The sequence below is a fragment of the Porites lutea genome, chromosome 10 (assembly GCF_958299795.1).
Source record: "Porites lutea chromosome 10, jaPorLute2.1, whole genome shotgun sequence".
Classification (NCBI taxonomy): Eukaryota; Metazoa; Cnidaria; class Anthozoa; order Scleractinia; family Poritidae; genus Porites; species Porites lutea.
In genome coordinates this window covers 13,822,188-13,830,952 of record NC_133210.1, presented here as the reverse complement: position 1 = coordinate 13,830,952, position 8,765 = coordinate 13,822,188, and the positions used below count along the sequence as shown (strand labels likewise).

Genomic DNA, 8,765 nt, shown 5'->3' with positions numbered 1-8,765 from the left:
GGACATTAGAATACGGGCTGCACGATTTTGGAGCCTCTGCAGCTTATCGGAAAGACCAATGCCGCAGTTGCTCCATACGACATTACAGTAATCAAAATGCGGTTGAATTAAACTGTCGTAAACATTAATTAATACATTAAAAGGAATAAGATGTCGTATTCTTTTAATTGCACCCAAAGCAGAAGCAATCTTTTTACAAATACTCTGTATGTGGCATTCCCAGCTTAAGTTTTGGTCAAAATGCACTCCAAGAGATTTTGCCGTTGACACTTGCATCACGGGGTGGTCGTTTATCATAAAAGAAGGAGTTTCAGAAGGCTTTGATAGCTTCTGCCTCGACCCAACTAACATAAACTCAGTTTTAGTCAAGTTAAGGGTCAGTTTGTCAGCCGATAGCCATATATACACCTTGTTTAAATCGTCGTTAACGCAGTCATTTATGTGTTTTAAATCTGCGCTGGCATAGGTTAGGCTGGTGTCATCGGCATACATTCTAGGTTGTGAAAAATGTAAGCAATTAGGTAGGTCATTAATATACAGTAAAAACAATAAAGGTCCAAGAATTGTTCCCTGGGGAACACCACATGTAACTAATTTTGGGTTTGACATTGAGCAATTAATTTGGCAAGTTTGGGTACGATTGTTTAAATACGAAGTAAACCATTCGTGACAGGAACCGCGTAATCCATAATATTGTAATTTCGTTAATAAGATATGATGATCAACTGTGTCGAAAGCCTTTTTTAAGTCTAAGAAGACAACGGCATTGACAAGGCCACGATCAACGTTCACTGCCCAGCTATCGGTAGCTTCGAGTAATGCGGTTACAGTAGAATGTAAAGAACGAAAACCAGATTGGTAAGATAGTGATACAACTGGTCGTAGACTACCCGTTCAAATACTTTGGCCACGACTGGGATCACCGATATTGGTCGATAATTGGTGGGATCATTTCGTTTACCAGAATTTTTATACAATGGAGTAACCCTAATGGAGTGCAATTTGGAATACATAGGCACGAGTAAATTTTTTCAAAGGCTAACAAAATTGCACGAGCCCGTGGGGCGAGTGCAATTTGTGGTCTTGGAAAAAAATTACGAGTGCTTGTTTATTCCAAATTGCATTATTTAGAGACCTGAGCGTTGGTCCCGCCAGCGATTAGACCCGGGCATTTTGCCCGGAATTGTGGTACCGAACCAGTTGATCTAAACAGTGCGCGGTTTTCTTATTGACACAGATTTTAGTCGGCGCCACAAGCAGCTCAGTGACTGGGTTCGACGTGTAATCGTTCCAAATCCAAACTCTGAACCCCTCATAGGACGGGGTCAGTTGACCTCTGTCTGGCTTGGTGGCCTGGCCAATCCCGGAGCTCTGATGACGTCACTCAGGCACGAGAAAGCGGCCATGGTGGGATGTTCTGTGGACGAGGTAGGATTGAAGCAAGCTTGTAAAATATTGTTAAAAATTGTATTTCGTTGATGATTTGTGTGCATACTTTTATATGCCAGAAGATTTAGCTAGCTTAGGGATAGCTTTGCTTTACTCGAGGTTGTGTCAAGTGAAGGCTTGTTGTCCGAGCGGTTAACATCTCAATCAGGAGGTCTGGGTTCAAATTTAACTGTCGAGTTGTTTCCTGAGACAAGAAACTTTGCTTTATTGTCTCTCTTCATCCTGGTCTATGAACAGGTACCAGCAACATATTGCTGGGGGTAAACAAAAAGTGGAAATCAAGGCGTACTTTACAGCTTTGAGTTTCTTTAAAGTTTTTAATTCAGTCAATATGTCGTCGGGTACGGCCTGACGGAATGATCAACTGCAAGAAAGTTCGTCAAGAAACAAAGGGATGTATGATAACAATGAGACCTTTAAAATTCATACGTATCTTGTCAAGGTCTATCGATAGACGCGAAGAGTTGTAAACTGCGCAAAACAAACATTTACAGTGAGTTAGTGAAGTGGCTGGCCTGGATACCTTGGTGGGCCTTGTTAGACCTAATTACCTTCGAATTCCGAGGGATATTCCATATTATGGTCTATATAAGGAGGTTTTGCCCGAAAGCTAAGTGATCTTCCCAACGCTTTCATGAAATGAAATATCCGTTACCTTGGCTACCCACAGATTAGGAGTTAGCGATTTCTCTTAATCAAATAAGAATCGCGACAAACACTAACTAAAGGTCTTCAGTAGGATCAACAAGTGTCTCTTGAGACAGGCTTTAGCACAGGGTTAATCAACTCCACGCGAAAATCGTGAGCCCCCTACTTGCTGCCCATCAGTATTAGAAAAAAAATTGGTTGTCCGAACGCATACAGCTCAAGGAGTCACTTCTCCTCTCCGGGGGTGGTAACCCGCCAGTGTGCTACGTTTTCTGTGTACTGTGTGCTTTATTGCCGTCCGGTTCGCTCAATTGGATAAGCGCCGGTCTGCCGAGGGGAAGGCGGATTTAAATAACTGCCTCATTGTTCGCACAGTCTTCAAAAGTCTTTGAATTTTAGGAGAAGTTCTTGAAAAGTCATGTTGAATTTTCTTCAACTTGAAATGTAAAGGCCTGGAAAATGTTTTCTGATTCTTTCTGCTTTTCCAAGGTAGAATATAAATCATAGCTCACAGAATTTAAAGGTTACATACATAAAGTGCTCAATGTTTTATGCAATAATTAACTATCAATTTAAGACAAGTGAACTGAAAAATGTAGATAAGTTGGTGAAGCAAACAGTTCAAGCCTTAAAGTCTTATTAGAATAGACTGGGAATGTGCATTTTTGTGCAATCTGTGAAATTATATCCCTAGTAGGTGGTCCTTGAAAATCTAAAGGCATGGCGCATGCTAGTCGCGTACGATAGTCGTAAGCAAAAATCATTCCGTCTAAATCGGCCTTAATGTGGTCCTTGAAAAGTTGCCTTTGTAAAGACATCTGCAAACAGTTAAACTTTCTAGTCTACTCGGATAAGGACGATAAACCGTAGGCCCCGTCACACAACCCTTGTGCATATAAATTCTGTGGCACGTTAAAGAGCCCACTCACTGTTCGTTGGGAGTAGGAAACGTAGTCCACGGTGTGGTGGTCTCTTTCTTTCATGAGGGAAGCGGCTGTTATGGGCACGCAGTAATTGGCGCCACGCGCCTTTGCGGTGACCCTACCAAGAGTTGGCGAACCTTAGTAAATAAGTTCTCCTTTTCAGACAATCTAGGTACGGTGCGTTCCTCGAGACCATCGATTCATACAACTTCGTTTTACTATTCTATACGAATGACTTCAGGTTGAACTCCGCTGTTCTCTGGCAAAATCGTACTTATCACGTGATGAGAATGTCAGCGATTCCGAGCAAGGGCTGGTGATTAGCGGGCTGTATTTAGAGGGTGCGTCTATGGATCTGGATAAAGAATGCCTTGTGGAACCTACGTGAGCAAAATCAGCTAATTACGCATATTTTCTTTTTTTGAACTGTTATTACAGTCAAGCCAGGTCAAGCGACCCCCTCTCAAGATTTTATTAATAAATGCATTGTTCAAAAGTTGAATCAGTTTCATCTCTGCATTGGTAGTTGTACATTTCAGATTTATCTCGGCATTGGTAGTTGTACATTTCAGAGTCATCTCAGCATTCATGCATGCGTAGTGAACATCGACTTCACACGCTAGATGGTCATGAAATTTCTGCCGGCTCAATTTTCTTAAATTTGATGTAAATGTCTTCAAATAAGTTTTATCAATATACCATTTTCGATATATTAAATCATACTTGGCTCCGAGGCTTGGGGGAATAAAACAAAAGAAGTCATCTTGAGGCTCAGAAATGAATCATACATTTCTTTTGTTTCATTCCCCTAAGCGTCGGAGCCAAGTATGAATTTTAATATCTCGAAAATGGTCTATTCAAGAAGTTTTCAATCTGGCCGAATACAGCCTAAGAGTATCGTAAAAAATTCGCTTCTGATTGCATATGCAGGAATGCAGATTTCAATTTATACTGGTTGTGGCAACGACTGTTTCATTTTTCAAATAATCGATTCATTTATTGGGGGTACGCTTGACCTGGCCTGACTGTGAGTCTTGAAAACCCTCTTACAAGTTTTATTACGAGATGGCGTTTGTCTGTTATCAGAATATAAGGGAGCTTAAGCGAAGACGTTTTTTAGCGACGCACGTCAACCGGAAGTGAGGGCATTTTCCTTCCGCCTCAAAATGCAAAAAGTCTACTTCCATTTGACGTGCGTCGCTTTAAGATCCCAATTTTCGAATCCTCCCCGTAGGTTGTCGAAAGATGATGGCAAGTGATTAGTTCACTCTTGGCTTTTGTCGTTGGTCAAACTATAGTTCTTGTGGATCAGTCGAGGTTTCTGGCGAATTGACCACCTATCCCACCCCTAAGTCAACATTAACACCTACTTCTCACTTAGGGCAAAATTGTGACTTGGGGGAGGAGTAGGTGGAATTGATCCGTTCTTTCTTTCTCTTAATCAGGTCGGCCATATCACAGTTACCAGACCTTTTTGTGTCTGCCGTCATCCCTGAAGAGGAGGAGCCTAGGCCCGAGGACAGGAATGAGGCAGACGATTTGGAAGTTTACCGCTGTCCTGTATTTATGAACAGAGTGAGTTTTGATGTTTTTCTCTAGTTGGTCCTGCACGAGTATGGGGGCCCGTTTTCGTTTTTACCTTCTAGTTTTGCGATTGGTTTCCAAGCCTCTACACGGGGATATAAACTGCGGTAAAACTTTCCTATTCCTGATTAGATGTTTCATGTCTTTCTGCTTCGCCAAATCAGGTTATTTTGAATGTGTGTACTTTAAAAATGTAGCACGTCTTGTAAAAATGTTAAGAAAACCAGCTGACGTGAACACATCCTTAACTTTCAGACTGATGAAGTATTCAGTTAAACTATAGAGTGTCACGGTGACAGTAGACCCGTTAGGGGTTCCAATGACCCAGTCCCCACCAACATTTTCCAGAAGTGTTCCTAGTGGCTCTAGCTACCCTAATATCTAGACTTAAGGCTCTAAAGCGCTGCTTTGAGCTTGATAGAAGCTGGATTTTTTTTACTTCTTTTTCTACTAATGGGTTTCCCTTTTAACGTTGTTGGTGTACAAGGAAAAAAGTGATATGAAGGGCGTCAGTAATGGGCTCTTGGTTTAAGATACTTCCAGTTAGAGTTCTGCCGGCCTTTCCCACCGTGGTTCGAAGGGAACTTTGCTGTAGAGTTATCCCTTTACTGCTGAGTATATCCCGTTAATGGTGGCTCTAATTGTTTGTGTCTGGTTTATTATGTCGTGTGGTTTGAACTGGTGTAGGTGGACGCAGTTTCTTCAGTGTCAAGCTTAACAGTTGGTGATGGTCAAGTATGTAATTAGAACCGAATCAAATCGTACTTGTGATATTTTCTTGGTCATTTCACAGGCTCGACAGTTTTGTTCGTTCACTTTACCGATGAAATGTTCCAAGACCACGGAGCACTGGGTTCTAGCTGGTGTTACCATAGTGTTGGATATAGGAGACGCGTCCAACTCTTGGAAGCTGGTACCGAACAATTTTAAAAAGTGACGTCCAGACCTTTCATCTACCCTCTTTGAAACATTTCTCGAATTTCTCTGAAGAGGCATTTATCAGCGTTCGAGTTTAAAATAATTGTGTACAATATTGAAACTCTCTGATGAGTTGTTTATAGTTCCATTTAAAAATTTGTGTATGTCGCCCTCCACTTTATCTAACGCTCATGGAGCCAGTCGCCATAAGATCCAACGTCTGACGTAACTACTGTTAACTGGCGTGAAAAACGGGGTTCGACTGGGCTGCTAACGTTAGTTGTTACGTCAGGCGTTAAGATTTTACGCAACTAGGACTGAATGGCGTCTGTGAAGCTTGAACTGTCATTCGCCATCGACAGTCTTGCAAGAAACTACTTCCATACTCTGTAGACATGCTGTAAAAATTCTTTATACTTGAATTCCAACGCGTTGTATATAGTCACGTAATGTTCTCATATGTTTCTTTGACTTTTGTTCGAACTAGGGTGTGTGCCATGGAGGGCAACATAATGTGAGTTTGAGAGAAAAATTTCCCACTGAGTCTTGCGCTTTTCTTTAAATTACGTCACAGCAAGGAATAATATTATTCTTTCGTTTTCCCTTTCATATCTAAAGTTAGCTCGAGTGTCTGAATAACAACACATAATTTGAACAAGACAGTAAACCCTGAAGAACATACTTATAGTTAAAAGACCTCCTCCTTCAATTGGCTAAGTAAAAGTTATCAGTTTTTTCCTTTGCCAGGTTTATGGCACAAAAAAGCACTAAGTCTACACAACAGAGTTCATCCCGTCTTTGTATATAATGCGCCTTTTGCACGGTTTTGCGTGGCTTGTATGTAGCAGGTATTTTTGAAAGCTCTTTATCACTTTTATAGCCAAATTCGTTGTATCGCGCTGTGTGTTTGCAAACTTCTAATGGGTTTTTCTGTTCCGTCAATCATTTGAGTGGGGGTGGAGTTAATGCAAATCACAATGCAGCGCACTCGCCCAGCTTGGCCCGCAAAAACAAAATTGAGAATGACCCTAAACTGCTTAAGAATAGCGAAGGAAATCGCGATGATGAGTGGAATTTTTGTTGAAGGCAGGAGGTAGAAATTACTTTATTCTTGCAAGTGATAAGAATAAGAAAGATCAGAAAAAGCTTCGAAGAAAACTAGTCGATCGTTGCCCGAAACAGGGCGAAACAAGGCGATCACAAGCAGCGAACCTTGAACACAAATACAAACAAAGTGGATCGAAATGCACCAATCACAAATAAACATGTGTTTCCTAAGAGGTCCTCTAAGATTGACGGAACAGAAAAACCCAAAATTCCTTCGAAGTTTGCAAAACGCGCTGCGCGATACAACGAATTTGGCTATAAGAGCCTTTTCATGGTGCATTTAGGCCGATCCATTGTACATTTGTACAGCAAGAGTTCTTGGCACCATCATAAGTTATTTTTTTTAACAATAAACAAGTTCATTTTCTTGTATTAAATGTCTTTATTACACTTTGAATAACCTTCTCTTAATTACTTTTCAAGTCAGGGTCAGTTTCTCAAGAAAAGTCACATTCGTTTGTTTAGTTAATAAACTACAATCACTGACGCGTCTTGTCATGATCAACGTCCTGTTATATTCACGTTATGGTGAACCATCAGCCTCGTCAGGTTGTAGCCTGCGCAGCTGGCGAGATTAAGCGGCAAGTGCAGATTAGCTTGCAAGTGTTCTATTGTTTTGGAAGCGGAGCCGCGAAAAGATTGAAAACACGTCAAACTTGCGGCGCGCGCCGCCAAGAAAGTACCCTCGCGCATAAGAATCTCACCACCTACGCAAGCTATCAAGTTGGAGATATGTCCAGGACTGAAATTTTCAAGCTGGAGAGAAACGAAAAGCTAGAAAATTTGTTGAGGAGTTCAATCACAAACATAAGTGGTTCCTCGATTTCGTCCATAGGAGTATCTAACGTCGTTGTTAACACCTCCTTTGTGTGCGTGTCTAGGATAAAAGGTACTTAAAGATCCAACAACGCGACGGCAACGAGAACGTCAAAAAAACAATAGGTTTAATAAGCAAAGCAAACTTCGCACGTGCATCACACTTTTATGTTCATAATTGCAGTTTTTGCACGACTACGACATGAAAAGGCCTAATTTCGCCTTTCTTGGAGAACGTAAACAAGCAACGACGAAGTTTTATTTCTTTTTCTGAACTTGAATATGGTCCCTTTGAATTTAATTTCAGGAGGTTTTTCGCTACATTTGACAAAGTCAGTCAGTCAAGTAGGGATAACCGCGATAGAGACTGAAAGAACACAAATTCACTTTTTAAGCGACATTCTCTTTGCCGTCGTGTTTTTAGATGTTAAAGTCTCTAATGTTTCCTAACGTCGTTAATATTTTAGCTCACCGACATTTTATAGGACGTTTCCTAACATCATAGTTAAATCATGCATTTCTGGAAGAATTTTCTGAACGTTAATGTTACATTAGGGCTTGAATGCATTTCTATGAAGTTTTTTAACGTTTAAATATTTACTTTCCTTTGGTTGATGGAAGGTGGATCATAACGCTGTCTACAATGAAATGTGACTGATTATCAGACAGTTAATTTGTTTCCCAATAGTCTCAATTTTTTCCAAGGCGGGGGCAACAGAAAACATTTATTTGAAGCAAATTCCACTGTTCGTTAAAGACACAGGTTGTAAGTAATTTGTTTGCTTGCGAGAAAGCTCTCCATCTGGGGAGTCGCGAGAATAAGCGCGCGCTACGTATTTTTTTTTTAATGATAAAGTTTCGTCGTACCAGCAGCTACCACATAATTCAGGAGAAGCAACTCTATACAACCAAAGGATACAAAATATGTTAATCACTATCCAAATGTTTGAACTATGAAAGTTTTCCTAAATATCTTAAAGACATGCTTACTTTGCGTCAGCCTTTGTACTCTTCTAGAAGAACTAATATTCTATCACTATATAAACCTGCTACTACTACTTACGGGTACCACTCTTTTCGTTACTTTGCATCTAAGAAATGGAACTCCCTACCTAATGTAAGATCTGAGCCTACATTATCTGGTTTTAGAAGACTCCTGAAAGCAGTCTCCTTTCAGACGTAACGGTATATTTAACATTTTTCATATATGTAAATACATTTTTATGTATTTAAATAGATTTATTTTATGTATGTAAATAGATTACTCTTTTCTTTTTTTTTCTCTCGAAGATATTAGCCTTTCAGGCTACTCTGAAATTC

At 40.4% G+C, this 8,765-nt stretch overlaps 1 long non-coding RNA gene across 1 annotated transcript; it reads left to right on the top strand.

Moving 5' to 3' along the window:
* The first annotated feature begins 1,241 nt into the window (after positions 1 to 1,241).
* Positions 1,242 to 6,810, top strand: LOC140951089 (uncharacterized). The gene is made up of 3 exons (XR_012167241.1): positions 1,242 to 1,428; positions 4,466 to 4,595; positions 5,398 to 6,810. It is a non-coding gene; the product is annotated as an uncharacterized lncRNA (long non-coding RNA).
* The last annotated feature ends 1,955 nt before the right edge of the window (positions 6,811 to 8,765 follow it).